This window comes from Chiloscyllium plagiosum, chromosome 13 (assembly GCF_004010195.1).
Source record: "Chiloscyllium plagiosum isolate BGI_BamShark_2017 chromosome 13, ASM401019v2, whole genome shotgun sequence".
Lineage (NCBI taxonomy): Eukaryota > Metazoa > Chordata > Chondrichthyes > Orectolobiformes > Hemiscylliidae > Chiloscyllium > Chiloscyllium plagiosum.
Genome location: NC_057722.1, coordinates 79,669,552 through 79,685,769, shown reverse-complemented (window position 1 = coordinate 79,685,769; position 16,218 = coordinate 79,669,552). Strand labels below are relative to the sequence as shown.

The window sequence follows — 16,218 nt, the reverse complement described above, 5'->3', positions numbered from 1 at the left end:
AGCACCCGGAGGAAACCCACGCAGACACGGGGAGAACGTGCAAACTCCACACAGTCAGTCGCCTGAGGCGGGAATTGAAACCGGGTCTCTGGCACTGTGAGGCAGCAGTGCTAACCACTGTGCCACCGTGCCGCCCACGATTGAAATAGATACAGAGTCAGCCTACACCCAAGCAAGAAGTCAGGATAATGATAAGGTTTCTCCAGAGATTCTATCTTTTCATTTCCACAAGGTGCCTATGGATCATGAAAGTTGTACAATCCTATCATTGTTTCTCACTCTCTGAATACTTCACTTTTTATTGGCGTTGTAAAATATCATTTAAAATGGGAGTACAAGCACAGGTGGTTTAAAATACAATATGAAAAGTATATATTCTACTGTTACACCCAGTGAATGAACTGCTTTCAAAACTTGCATGAAGAATTGTAATATTTGATGAACATGAAAATGAGTCTTCGATCCAGTGTTCAAAACCATGTCCAAAAATTAAATTCATTACAATGAATCCTCGTCATCATCTTCGATTGCTCTCCACTGCCTTTTAATCAGTCTATGGGTGACCTCGGAGTCATGACATCCAGCACTTCCTCCTCTGTAATAAGGACATTTTGCAAGATGTCATCATCTATTTCTCTACATTCTATATCTTCCATATCCTTTTCCACAGTAAATACTGATGTAAAATACTCGTTTAGTATCTCCTCCATTTTCTGTGGCTCCGCATATAGGGCCCCTCAAAGATCAGCAAGGCAGCCTATTCTCTCCCTGGTTACCCTTTTGTCATTAATGTATTTGTAAAAACCCTTTGGATTCTCCTGAACTCTATTTGCCAAAGCTATCTCATGTCCCCTTTTTGCCCTCCTGATTTCCCTTTTAAGTATACTCCTACTTCCTTTATACGCTTCTAAGGATTCACTCGATCTATCCTGTCTATACCTGACATATGCTTCCTTCTTTTTCTTAACTAAACCCTCAATTTCTTTAGTCATCCAGCATTCCCTACATCTACCAGCCTTCCCTTTCACCCTAACAGGAATATACTTTCTCTGGATTCTCGTTATCTCATTCCTGAAGGCTTCCCATTTTCTAGCCGTCCTTTTACCTGCGAACATCTGCCTAAGTCAGCTTTTGGAATTTCTTGCCTAATACTGTCAAAATTGGCCTTTCTCCAATTTAGAACTTCAACTTTTAGACCTGGTCTATCCTTTTCCATCAGTTTTTTAAATCTAATAGAATTATGGTCACTGGCCCCAAAGTGCTCCCCCACTGACACCTCAGTCACCTGCCCTGCCTTATTTCCCAAGAGTAGATCAAGTTTTGCGCCTTCTCTAGTAGGTACATCCACATACTGAATCAGAAAATTGTCTTGTACAGACTTAACAAATTCCTCTCCATCTAAACCCTTAACACTATGGCAGTCCCAGTCTATGCTTGGAAAATTGAAATCCCCTACCACAACAACCCTATTATTCTTACAGATAGCTGAGATCTCCTTACAAGTTTGTTTCTCAATTTCCCTCTGACTATTAGGAGGTCTATAAATCAATCCCAATAAGGTGATCATCCCCTTCTTATTTCTCAGTTCCACCCAAATAACGTCTCTGGATGTATTTCCAGGAATATCCTCACTCAGCACAGCTTATCAAGAACGTCACTCCCCCTCCTCTCTTGCCTCCCTTTCTATCCTTCCTGTAGCATTTGTATCCTGGAACATTAAGCTGCTAGTCCTGCCCATCCCTGAGCCACGTTTCTGTAATTGCTATGATATCCCAGTCCCATGTTCCTAACCATGCCCTGAGTTCATCTGCCTTCCCTGTTAGACCCCTTGCATTGAAATAAATGCAGTTTAATTTATTAGTCCTACCTTGTCCCTGCCTGCCCTGACTGTTTGACTCACTTCTGTTCTCAGCTGTACCCGCCTCAGATTGATCTATCTCCCTGGGTCCCACCCCCCACCTTACTAGTTTAAATCCTCCCAAGCAGTTCTAGCCAGTATATTAGTCCCCTTCCAATTTAGGTGCAATCCGTCCTTGTTGTACAGGTCACTTCTACCCCAAAAGAGATTCCAATGATCCAAAAATGTGAATCCTTCCCCTAAACACCAGCTCCTCAGCCATACATTCATCTGCTCTCTCCTCCTATTCCTGCCCTCACTAGCTCATAGCACCGGGAGTATTCCACATATTACGACTCTCGAGGACCTCCTTTTTAAATTTCTACCTAACTCTCTGTAATCTCCCTTCAGAGTCTCAACCTTTTCCCTTCCAATGTCGTTGGTTCCAATGTGGACAATGACCTCTTGCTGGCCCCTCTCCCCCGTGAGAACATTCTGCACCCTCTCTGAGACATCCTTGATCCTGGCACCAGGGAAGCAACACACCATTCTGCTTTTTCTCTGCTGGCCAGAGAAACATCTGTCTGTACGTCGGACTAGAGAATCCCCTAACACAATTGATCTCTTGGAAGCCGACATACCCCTCGTTGCATTAGAGCCAGTCTCAATACCAGAAACATGGCTGTTCGTGCTACATTTCCCTGAGAATTCATCACCCCCTACATTTTCCAAAACAGCGTACCTGTTTGTAATGGGGATAGCCACAGAAGTCTCCTGTACTAGGCGCCTACCTCTCTTACCTTTCCTGGACTTAACCCGTCTATGTGACTGTATCGGAGACTTTCCCCTCTTCCTATAACTGCCATCCATCACATACTGTTGCTGTTGCAAATTCCTCATCGCTTCTAACTGTCTCTCCAACCGATCCATTCGATCTGATAAGATTGGCACTCTGCTGATCACAGGCCTCCAGTCTGAAAAGCAACCCTCCATCACCTGCCTGTCGTCTACCTTCGAGCCAGTTCTGTATCCAAATGGCTAGTTCTCTCTATATTTCATGTGATCTAACCTTGCTAACCAGTCTACCATGAGGCCCCTTGTCGAACATCTTATAGAAGTGCATATAGATCACATCCACTGTTCTGCCCTCAATCCCCTTTGTTACTTTTTCAAAAAACTTAATCAAGTTAGTGAGACATGATTTCCCACACACAAAGCCAAATTGACTATCCCCAATTAGTCCTTCCTTTCCAAACACTTTACAATAACTTGCAATAAGACTGGATACAACCATTGGCAATTACATTATAGTAGCTGGATTCCCCAACATCCTTGGAGTGACCATTAATCAGCCATAGTACTGTGGCTATAAGCGCAGGTGAGAGGCTGGGAATTCTGTGGAAAACAACTCACTTCTCAACTTTTCCCAACTGGACCATCATCTACAAGGCACAAGTCAGAAATGTGATGGAATACTCCCCACAGAGTCAGAGAGAGAGAGTCATAAAGTCACACAGCTTGGAAACAAACCACGTGATCCAAACTATTAATACTGACCAAGTTTCTCAAACTAAATCAGTCTCACTTGTCTGCATTTGGCCCATATCCCTCTAAACCTTTCCTATTCATCTAACCGTCCAAATTTCTTTTAAATGCAACCGGACTTGCATCTATCACTTCTGCTGGCAGTATATTCCACATACGAACCACCCTCTGAAAAAAATACCCCTCAGGTCTCTTTCAAGTCTTTCTTCTCTCACCTATAGCTTTGAACTCTCCTATTCAAGGTAAAAGACCTTGGTTATTGACCTTGTCTGTGCCTCGCATGTTTTTTAAGCCTTTATAAAGTCATTCATCAGTCTCCTATGTTCCAGGGAAAAAAGTCCCAGCCTCTCTCTGTAAGTCAAATTCTCCAATCCCAGAAACATCTTTGTAAATCTTTTCTGAACTCCTTCCAATTTAATAACATCCTTCTGTAACAGGGAGACCAGAATTGGACACAGTATTCCCAAAGTAGCCTCACCAGTGTCCTGTACAACTTCATGACATCCCACCTGGGTGCAGCTCCAACAACACTCAAGCAGCTCGACACCATCCAGGGCAAAGCAGCTGCTTAACTAGCACCCTAACTAACATCTTGAATGTTGATTCCCTCCCCCACAAATAGTAAATTCTATTGCCACTACGCAAATGACACACTGACTAGAGAGCAGGCTATTGTAGAGTAAGTATTATATAACAGAGGGGTAATTAGTAATCTTTTAAAAGTTTATGGATGAATTACCATAACATGATAGATTTACATAGAACATAGAACATACAGCACAGAACAGGCCCTTCAGCCCACAATGTTGTGCTGACCATCGATCCTCATGTATGCACTCTCAAATTTCTGTGACCATATGCATGCCCAGCAGTCTCTTAAATGTCCCCAATGACCCTGCCTCCACAACTGCTGCTGGCAATGCATTCCATGCTCTCACAACTCTCTGTGTAAAGAACCCACCTCTGACATCCCCTCTACTTTCCTCCAACCAGCTTAAAACTATGACTCCTCGTGTTAGCTATTTCTGTCCTGGGAAATAGTCTCTGGCTATCGACTCTATCTATGCCTCTCATTAACCTGTATACCTCAATTAGGTCCCCTCTCCTCCTTCTTTTCTCCAATGAAAAAAGTCCAAGCTCAGTCAACCTCTCTTCATAAGATAAGCCCTCCAGTCCAGACAGCATCCTGGTAAACCTCCTCTGAACCCTCTCCAAAGCATCCACATCTTTCCTATAATAGGGCAACCAGAACTGGACACAGTATTCCAAGTGCAGTCTAACCAAAGTTTTATAGAGCTGCAACAAGATCTCATGGCTCTTAAACTCAATCCCCCGTTAATGAAAGCCAAAACACCATATGCTCTCATAACAACCCTGTCCACTTGGGTTACCATTTTAAGGGATCTATGTACCTGCACACCAAGATCCCTCTGTTCCTCTACACTGCCAAGAATCCTATCCTTAATCCTGTACTCAGCTTTCAAATTCGACCTTCCAAAATGCATCACCTCGCATTTATCCAGGTTGAACTCCATCTGCCACCTCTCAGCCCAACTCTGCATCCTGTCACTGTCCCGCTGCAGCCTACAATAGCCCTCTATACTGTCAACGACACCTCCAACCTTTGTGTCGTCTGCAAACTTGCTGACCCATTCTTCAATCCCCTCATCCAAGTCATTAATAAAAATTACAAAGAGTAGAGGCCCAAGGACAGAGCCCTGTGGAACACCACTCATCATTTTCCTTCTACTGCTCCTCGGATGCTGCCTGAATTGCTGTGCTCTTCCAGCACCACTAATCCAGAATTTTCCTTCTACTACCACTCGCTGTCTTCTGTTGGCCAGTCAATTCTGTATCCAGACAGCTAAGTTCCCCTGTATCCCATTCCTCCTGACCTTCTGAATGAGCCTACCATGGGGAACCTTATCAAGTGCCTTGCTGAAGTCCATATTCACCACATTCACAGCTCGACCCTCATCAACATTTCTAGTCACACCCTCAAAGAACTCGATAAGGTTTGTGAGGCATGACGTGCCCCTCACAAAGCCGTGTTGACTGCATTTAATCAAGCCATCATATTTGAACGTGGGGCATTTCCATCTCAAGCCAAGGGTTTAACTTTGAACAAAGGAAATTGTATAGGCTTGAGGGACAAATTGGTTGTGTTGGATTGTCAAAACACATTCAAAGATATGATGGTACTGGGTCATTTTACTATAAAAACGCGGGTTTACAGTGTTTAGTCAATGCACTGATGAATCGAGGACGTCATTTCTAAAATGCAAACTTTTAAAATGTGTGTTGGCTATAGTGTGATCGCATCACGAACACTAAGTGTTATTTGTATTGTGTGATTATGGTATAGTACAAGGTCACAGAGAAACATAACTATCACGCTATAGAAGAAATGACTGTACACAGGCAAGTTAGTCTTTAAAGAACTGTGTATTTTATAGCAACTATGTATTCCCTCATGTACAAAAACTCAAAAGGTCAGTCAACCTAGATTAATAAATCCAGTTAAGGATTGTATAAAATTTAAAGAAAGAAAACCTATAAAGTTGCCAGGAATAATAAGCCTGAGAATTGGAAGCAGCATTTGTACACAGCAAAGTTGGACCAAGAAAATTGATATGAAAAAAGAAAAATACAATGTATATAAATTAATGAGAAAGAAAAAAAAGCCTTCGATATGAAGGAAATGTTTGGCCATGAAGAATGTGGGTTAGACACGTTTGCAGCGGGGGAGTAGAGAAATACCAGAGAAGCTAAATGATGCCTTTGTCTCTCTTCATTGAAGATGCAGCAATAAATCTCAGAATCACACATCCAAGGGCAGACACTAGACAGAAGAAAAACCAAAGATTTGAAAGAAGCGTTCATAAGAAGGTTGTGTAAGAAACTGGACTGCAGATTGAGTAACCCCCAAGACCTGAAATTTTTCATTCAATAATGCTGAAAGAAACTGGATGTATTAGTGATCATTGAGTGTGGAACTGTACTGCACAGGAACAGGCCCTTTGGCCCATGATGTTGTGTCAAACCTAAAGTCAAATTAAACTAAATCCTTTCTGCCTGCCCTTGGTCCATACCCCTCCATTCCCTGCAGATTCATGTGCTTATCTAAAACCTCCTTAAATGCTCCAGTCATATCTACCTTCGAGGAGAAAGTGAGGGCTGCAGATGCTGGAGATCAGAGCTGAAAATGCGTTGCTGGAAAAGCGCAGCAGGTCAGGCAGTATCCAAGGAACAGGAGAATCAATGTTTCGGGCACCAGCCCTTCTTCAGCCCTTTCCTGAAGAAGAGCTGGTGCCCGAAACGTCGATTCTCCTGTTCCTTGGATGCTGCCTGACCTGCTGCGCTTTTCCAGCAACACATTTTCAGCTCATATCTACCTTCAACAACACCCCAGACTCCTACCACTCTCTCTGTAAAAAACTTCCTCTCTCACCTTAAATGGATACCCCGAGTATTAGACTTTTCAACTCAGGGGAAAAAAAGATTCTGTCAACCCAATCTACACCTCTCAATTTTACAGACTTCTCTCAAGTCTCCCCTCAGCCTCTACTGCTCCAGAGAAAACATTCCGAGTTTGTCTTGCCTCTCCTTATAGCTCATACCCTCTAATTCAGATAAACCTCTTCTGCACCATCTTCAAGACCCCTATATCATTCCTATAATGTGGCAACTGGAATGGAATTTGGCCAAACCAAGTTTTTATAAAGCTGCAACGTGACATCCTGATTCTTGTACTCAGTTCCCCGACCAATAAAGGCAAGTATGCCATATGCCTTCTTTACCACCCAATCTACTTGTGTATCCACTTAGAGGGAGCTATGAACTTGAACCCAAAGATCCCTCTGTACACAGTGCTGTTCACGGTCCTGCCAGTAACTATATACTTTTCCTTAACAATTGATCTCCCAAAGTGCAGCATCTCCCACCTGGGTTAAACTCCATCTACCATCTCTCCATTCATATCTGCAACTGATTCATATCGCATTGTATCCTTTGACAATCTTCCACACCATCCATAACTCCACTAATCTTTGTATCATCTGCTGACTCACTAACTCAACCATCTATATTTTCATCCAAGTCACTTCTATACATCATAAACAGCAGAGGCCCCCATATGGATCCCTGAGGAACACCACTAGTCATGGATCCCCAGCCAGAGAAACACCTTTCCACCACTAGTCTCTGTGTTATATAAGTAAGCCAGTTCTGAATTCACACAGCCAAATCACTGTGGATCCCATGCATCTTAATCTTCTGGATGAGCCTACCATGAAGGACCTTGTCAAAAGCTTCACTAAAATCCATGTCAGCATCATTCACTGTTCTTCCCTCAATTATCTCAGTCACCTCCTCGAAAAATTCAATGAAGGTAGTAAGACATGACCTGCCCTACACAAAGCCACGCTGACTCTAATGAACGTAAATCCTATCTCTAAGGATTGTCTCCAATAACTTCCCAACCACCGGTGTGAGACTCACCAGTCTGTAGTTTCCTGGATTGTCCCTATTTCCCTTCTCGAACAGAGGAGCAACATTAGCTACTCACCAGTCCTCCAGGACCTCTACAGTAGCAAATGCAAAGATCTTGGTCAAGGCCCCAGTGATCTCCTCCCTTGCTTCTCTCAGTAATCTGGGGTAGATACCATAGGGCCCAGGGGCCTCATCCATCTTAATGCTCTTCACATACCCAATACCACTTCTTTCTTAACTTCAAAATGCTCATGCTTCACCCACATCTCACTATCCTCCACATCTTCCTTCTGGGTGAATACCAACACGAAGTACTCTTTCAAAATTCTAGAGAGGCTGCAATGATTCCTGCAGTTTGGAAGATAACAAATGTTACTTCATCATTGAAAGGGAATGAGAGAAAATGGGGAACTGCACAACTATTAACCTTAAGTCAGTACTGGGGAAAAGTCTGGAATCCAATCTAAAGGAGGGGATAAATGGACCCTTGGATAATAATGCTCTGATTGGGCAGAGTCAGCAGGAATTTGGTGAAGGGAAATAGTTTTTGAACTGGTTGGAACTTGTTGAGCATGTTATGAAAAAGTTCGACCTCAGACCTTCGAGTGACCATCCTCCAAGGTGGACTTCGGGACAGGCAAAGTGGCCGAGCAGAGGCTGATAGCCAAGTTCGGTACACATAGGGAGGGCCTCAACCAGGATCTTGGGTTCATGTCACACTACAGGTGACCCCACTGCACTACACTCTCCTACAGACCCATACACTCACGCGGACTCTCATACGCTTACACATACACTCCCACACGCACCCTCTCATACATCTATACTCCTTTACACTCATAGATACATGCTCTCTCACAGACACTCATACCCACCACGCATGCCCACACAGGTTTGTGGGGTGAATTTTTACTTGCAGAATTACATTTTATTTTGCTCCAAAACTGCATGAATCAATGTAAGATTCTGTAAATCCTTTTTTAAAGCTTAGAACAGTCTGACCAAACGTCTTCTTCACTATTCTATCTACCTGCGACCTGGTGGGCAAGTTGTTGGAGGGAATCCTGAGGGACAGGATGTACATGTATTTGGAAAGGCAAGGACTGATTAGGGATAGTCAACATGGCTTTGTGCGTGGGAAATCATGTCTCACAAACTTGATTGAGTTTTTTGAAGAAGTAACAAAGAAGATTGATGAGGGCAAAGCAGTAGATGTGATCTATATGGACTTCAGTAAGGCATCCGACAAGGTTCCCCATGGGAGACTGATTAGCATGGTTAGATGTCACGGAATACAGGGAGAAATAGCCATTTGGACACAGAACTGGCTCAAAGGTAGAAGACAGAGGGTGGTGGTGGAGGGTTGTTTTTCAGACTGGAGGCCTGTGACGCAGTGGAGTGCCGCAATTACATAAATGATTTGGATGCGAGCATAAGAGGTGCAGTTAGTAAGTTTGCAGATGACACCAAAATTGGAGGTGTAGTGGACAGCGAAGAGGTGTATTCCTCAGATTACAACAGGATCTGGACCAGATGGGCCAATGGGCTGAGAAGTGGCAGATGGAGTTTAATTCAGATAAATGCGAGGTGCTGCATTTTGGGAAAGCAAATCTTAGCAGGTCTTATACACTTAATGGTAAGGTCCTAGGGAGTGTTGCTGAACAAAAAGACCTTGGAGTCCAGGTTCATAGCTCCTTGAAAGTGGAGTCGCAGGTAGATAGGATAGTGAAGAAGGCGTTTGGTATGCTTTCCTTTATTGGTTAGAGTATTGAGTACATAAGTTGGAACGTCATCTTGCAGCTGTACAGGACATTGGTTAGGCCACTGTTGGAATATTGCCTGCAATTCAGGTCTCCTTCCTATTGGAAAGATGTTATGAAACTTGAAAGGGTTCAAAAAAGATTTACTAGGATGTTGCCAGGGTTGGAGGATCTGTGCTACAGGGAGAGGCTGAACAGGCTGGGGCTGTTTTCCCTGGAGCGTTGGAGGCTGCGGGGTGACCTGCGGGATAGAGGTTTACAAAATCATGAGGGGCATGGATAGGATAAATAGACAAAGTCTTTTCCCTAGGTTCGGGGAGTCCAAAACTAGAGGGCATAGACTTAGGGTGAGATGGGAAAGATATAAAAGAGACCTAAGGGGCAACTTTTCATGCAGAGGGTGGTACATGTATGGAATGAGCTGCCAGAGGAAGTGGTGGAGGCTGGTAGAATTGCAACATTTAAGAGGCATTTGGATGGGTATATGAATAGGAAGGGTTTGGAGGGATATGGGCCGGGTGCTGGCAGGTGGGACTAGATTGGGTTGGGATATCTGGTCGGTATGGACGTGTTGGACCAAAGCGTCTATTTCCGTGCTGTACATCTCTATGACTCTATGACCATTGGGGCACAGACAGCCTCACACAGGGCACCTCACTCCTTCAATGCATTATCTGGGCCAACATGGCACCTATTGTTAAAATTCACTTGAGAATGTAACTGCAAGAAAGTTCTGGGATTTACATATGAAAGAACTGAAACCAACATGTCCATTCTAAAAGATGAGAGACTTAAATAATCCAGGTCATTTTCAATATATAATTTCAGTTACATCACACTGTAAACTTTTGCTCTAAATTCTGTGCCCTATGATCTTATATTACACCTGATCAAGGAGCAGTGCCCTGAAAGCTAGTGCTTCCAATTAAACCTGTTGGACTATAACCTGGTGTTGTGTGATTTTTAACTTTGTACACCCCATTCGAACACCAGCATCTCCAAATCATTTATTGGACAGTATCGCTATGTTCCATTATGACATGGGCCTCAGTTGATCACATCTTCTGGAAGTGATCTTGTGTTTTGTAAATATAGCATCACTTAGTGATGCCTGATCATTGTTTAGGCCAGAGAGTCTTGGTTGATATTTTGCATCAGGTATTTGCTTGTTCCTGGTGTTATGTGCCTCTCTAGAGTAACCATATAGTGAACAGACTCTCTTGATCAAGGTAGTGTCTGTCCTCTTGGGATTTTGAGAACAGATCTTACATGGGGCTGAGTGATGTGGGCCATGGTGAGATTGGAGATAAAACTGGACAAGTCAAGTGACGCCCAACTTTACATGGGAGAATCTGACTGTCTTTTCACAAATGGCAAGTTACGTTTCTTATGGGCAGTGAGTTGCCGATTGATGGCGATTAAAGCTTGTTAACTGCTTTGTTGACCCTCCACCACTTCCCATTTTATCAAACTCACAAGATTAGATTAGATTCCCTACAGTGTGGAAACAGGCCGTTTGGCCCAACAAGTCCACACCGACCTCTGAAGAGTAACCCACCCAGACTCATTCACTTAACACTATGGGCAATTTAGCACGGCAAATCCACCTAACCTGCACATCTTTGTGACTGTGGGAGGAAACTGGAGTACCCGGAGGAAACCCACACAGACACGGGGAGAATGTACAAACTCCTCACAAACAGTCGCCTGAGGCTGGAATCGAACCCGGGTCCCTGGCGCTGTGAGACAACGATGCTAACCACTGAGCCACCGTGCCACCCTCCACGATAAAGAAATCTGGACATGGCAGTCAGGGCAGGTACCTGGAGACATCAGCTGTGCTGGATGTGAGAGGACACCATACTGCTCAGCACCAACAGTATCTCAGAGCACCAGCCACATGCACCCATCATCCACATACCTTGCTGTCACTGCCCCACACAGACTGCAGAGGCCCAGTAAGGAGTCAGAGGGAATGCTGATCATAGCCTCTCATGATCTAAAACATCACGCACTTTCTCCCACACTCACACCAAACATTTACATACCCAGAAGGGCTCTAACACACAACTGAATGGTTTGCACAAGTGTTTAAACAAAATGGTAGCTACGGCCTTTATAAATATGCCTACGGAAATTGTGGAGAAACGGAGGACTGCGGATGCCAGAGCCGAAACATGTGGCACTGGAAAAGCACAGATGGTCAGGCAGCATCCGAGGAGCAAGACAATCTGAGGAGCATTCCTGGTGAAGGGCTAATGCCGAAATGTCGACTCTCCTGCTCCTCTGATGCTGCCTGACCATATGTGCTTTTCTAGCGCCACATTAATCAATACTGAAATTGTGGTTTAATTACAGAGTCCTGGTCATTTTAAATATTCAGGTTTTCCTTCTACTTCTTTCTGCTAGACATTTTCCATGAAGCTTCTTTAAAATTTACTGGTTTCAATTTAAATAAATTCTGGGGCCTTCCTGATTCTACAGCCCTGATCTAAGGGGGGTTTTAACCTCGGCTTGAAGCCTCATTTTGTGCAACCTGCAGGCCCAAAGCTGAGATGCACATTAGAAAGAAGAAGAAATTTTTAAAAATGTTCTTTGCCTTCACAGCTTTGCACACTTTTTCCTGACATTATTGCCAACATTATTCCCTTCTCCCTTCAGAAAATTCTTTAACGGTTTCTCTGGAGCATTGAGTTGTTTTTTTATAGGGATTCCTTCACAAAGGCCTTGGCTTTTTCTCAGTATACAAATTGCCCATTTCTGAGAGACAACAGTACATACACGGATAAAGATACAGTGGAGACAGAGCTCATTAAAATGTTCTTAAGTCCTTAAATATTCTTAACTACCCCACCCCGCACCTGCAGGAGAAACGTTCCAAGACTTACCGCAGAAGCCGGAAACCGCATACCCATTCATTTAAGTGGGAAGCGTACCTTCCCAGCAGCCTCCTGGTCCCTGGTTCTGGAACGTTCCCTATAATACGTTCAGGCTGCGGTAAGCATGCAGGTAACTGAAACAGTGGTAACCAGACCCGCGGATGTGGGGGTCACCCTACACTGGAGACAGCTTACTCACTTTCACTACTCAGGGTCACTAATGTCCTTTAGGGAAGGAAAATGCCATCCTGACCTGGTCTGGCCTACAGCAATGTGCTTGACTCTTAACAGCCCTCTGGGTAATTAGGTATGGGTCGTAAATGCTGGCTCAGCCAGTGATGCCCACATCCCGTGAATGAATAAAAGATTAAAAGGTTCCATAACTAACCCCAAATGTTATTACCCGGGAGAGTTGGCAGATGACCAGGTTGCAACTCTTCAAGGTCTTCTCACTTCCTGATGTAGGGTACATCTTGCAGGGTTATTCTTCAAAGTTCTGCTGAAAAAGCAAGGATTTTCTCAGGCTCTTTAAACACTGGTCTCTGTGCCAAGTGTATGCCTTATTTGGAACTGTCTGTGCAGATGACCAATCTGGAATGTTGTGTCCCTGTTTGGTAGAGACAGAATTTATTGATTTCCTGCAATTTTAGCTCTTAGCAGACCGGAATAACTCGGCATCATTTCATTCACATATCAGCCTATTGGAAAGCATCCTCTCAGTTCCAGCTATCTTCAGCCTTATCCAACAGTGGCTGGCTATACTCTTTTTTTAACCCAGAGCCCCATCTGACTTCTTCCATCTTCTGAGGAAAGTTGTACCTTTAGCCTGCTGAGCGTGCCCTGTTGTTACTTCCACAGGTTCCGCAATCTGTCAGTAATTATGGTTCCGCTGCTGACTGATTGTGTCTTAAAGTGTTAAATTCTCTCCAAAGCTTTTCTTTTCTCTTGGTCTCTGTGATTCCTTCTTGTTGTGGGGATCAGATCTGCACTGTTGGAATTGGCATTTTTCCCAGACTCCTGGGACCTTGCGATATTTTCTACTGGAATGTGGGACTGGGTAAGGGTAGCTTCGATATGGTATTAGGATTATCCCATTCAGAACTAACACCTTACACAGCATTTGCGTTTCCATTAACCTACTCATGAAGCTACTCGAAATTTTAATGTCTATGTTTCCTGACCACAAGCCTGAATTTGCCCAGTTTGTGTACCGGTGTTCTCTTGTCCTGCTGACATGGTTTAACTTGAAGCAATATTCATGATTAATCTTTGCTGTTCCATTTAGGATTTACTTGTGTTTATTTAGTTTCCTCATTTGGCTAATTCCGCATGTGAGAGGCGCTTGCAAATGTTGTTTCTGCAAATCGCACAAGGCTGAATTATGAGTGGGGGTGTATATTAAACTAAATATGCTTGCACAAACAGCTACAAGTAGCTGCATCTTGCTTCTGCAGAAATTGCAAGGCAGAATCATGAGGGTGTATACCAAGAAATAACTAACTAAAAAGAGAGGTGGTCAACTGGTAGAAACAGATGTATTGACATGACAATTGCAATTGTCATGCACTTGGGAGTTAGTATGAACAAGATAACAAGTAAGGCAAAAATAAATATGAGTGGGGCGGGGAGGGGGACGCGACAGGCTTAGAGTAGTGGGAAATGTAAACAGAGGCGGTGTGAAGCTAGAGCTTGTGATCGGCTACACGCAACAGCGAAAACAAACAACGGGGTAAAAGGGGAGTACCGAGAGACTCAACTGAACTGTATTAATTGTAATGTAATCTTCTGATCAGTGTGCCTACTTTGTGGTCACCCGGGCTTGCAAGAATGTATGAATAAAGACTGCTTCGGAATTTGACTCGGACTAAAATTATTTGGCAGTGAGCTTTGTTTCTCACACGCAGAATCATTACAGCACAAAAGGAGGCCATTCAGCCCATTGTGCCAGCACCAGCTCGATTACCCAGAGCCAATCTCCTGCCTTTTCCCCATACCCCTGCACACCATTACAATCCAAATAATAAGTTTTACATTTTTTCCATACTTCTTCATAACTCAGTTTTTTGACACCAAAACCCATACAATCTCATATTCATAGAGACTATGGCTACTGTCTCACACCCCTATGCTAGCCACATATTCCTTTCGGCAAGGAGCCCAAATCTTTTGACTGTTTTGACGATATACCTCATTGTGTTTGTTGATTGCTATTCTGCAAATGATTGCATGTGCCAAGAACAAAGTCCACTGCCGCTCCCAGATCTTTCAGCATTTCCTATCCGTTCAACACAATTGAGCACGTCTCTCATTTTTCTAAAAGTTGAAAGCCTTGTTCCTGTCCGAATTGAATTGTCTTTACAGATTCTGGCAATTTGTAAATTTAGTGTAGATCCTTCCAGACACCTGATGAATTCTGACAAAGAGTCACCAGACTCAAAATCTTAACTCCCACAGATGCTGCCAGACCTGTTGAGTTTCTCCAATAATTTCTACTTTTGTTCTACACTTCCATTGTTAATTTCCAGCTGTTCTTGAATATCCCTCCTAATTTGATGTTATCCATTAATTTCCATATTGTTTTTAGATTAAGGTTACTGATGTAGGTTATAAAAAGTGGGTGCCTCAACAGTAATCCATCTTCCAAACATAACATCACTATTTACTGGATTATTCCAACTCAATTTCTTTAAACTTGTTCCTGTTCACAGATTCCAATATTTTCCTAATTATTGGTGAAAGACTAATAGAAACACCGAGGGATAATTACCCACACTTGTTTTACATCTTTTTAAAAGCAGGATGCTGCACTGAATTCATCCAACCTCCTTCTTCACTGAACACTGTTGCTAGGTTTGGCGCTAAATAACACTAAACACAAAAAGCTACAATTTTTTTTTTAAATTATATATTTTTTCCTCAGTACTCTCTTTTGAGCTCAGAAAGGGCACAAATGCCCAAGTCTTTGAAAACTTTGCAGATTACTTCTGTACAAATGATGGAGCCTGACAGGCCACGCAGATAAAAGGTTAAAATCAATGATTACCTTCTTTGAAAAATTCCCATACTGTTGATTGTCTCATTTTATTCAGTGAGGCAGTGATGCTAAGAAGTTCCTTTCTCAAATCTCTAAGCTTGTATACGATACAGAATTAACTTGGTCTCAGTTATTAAGACACCCCTCGTCTCAGAAGGTGATCGGGTGAAAGCTCTTACCTGAAAATGAATGAAACAATACCGAGCCTGTCCAGTAGTTTTGGATCAGCTCTGTGACTCGAGGACTTTAGGAGTCTCTCCCTCGTTGTTGTTTGATTTGAGGACCCAATTCACAAGCTTCTCTCTTGGTGTTTGTATGTTGTCCGCTTAGTAGAACCTTTGTGGCCTTAAGAAGAGCAACCTGACAACACTTCATTCTTTACGTGCGTGCCTGGAAAGGTTTGGCCAACACACAGTCCTTGAAATCTCTCCTGATAAGGAGGAGGATACATATGATGTCAGCAAATAGAAAAGATTTGCAGTTGTAATTTTTTTCAAACTACCAGCCATAGTGTTAAACAACTTAAAATGCTTTTAATCAAAATATAGCAGCTAACAAAAAAAATGCTCAGTACAAGGGATTATGTTGACAGACTTCAAACAAGGACAGGTTTGTGACTCAACATAAACTAATACTAGCAGCAATGAGTAGCTCAGAAATGCTGCTGACATC

The 16,218-nt window shown here is 43.1% G+C and overlaps 1 protein-coding gene across 11 annotated transcripts in view; it reads right to left on the bottom strand.

Moving 5' to 3' along the window:
• The window catches only part of zbtb38 (zinc finger and BTB domain containing 38), a 140,693-nt gene that overhangs the window by 96,943 nt on the left and 27,532 nt on the right, over positions 1–16,218 (bottom strand). For 6 of the 11 annotated variants that reach the window (XR_006313481.1, XM_043702815.1, XM_043702824.1 and 3 more), the window contains one exon: positions 15,726–15,976. The gene's annotated coding sequence lies outside the window, so the exon portion shown is untranslated. The other 5 variants (XR_006313476.1, XR_006313477.1, XR_006313479.1 and 2 more) reach the window with 5 other exon arrangements.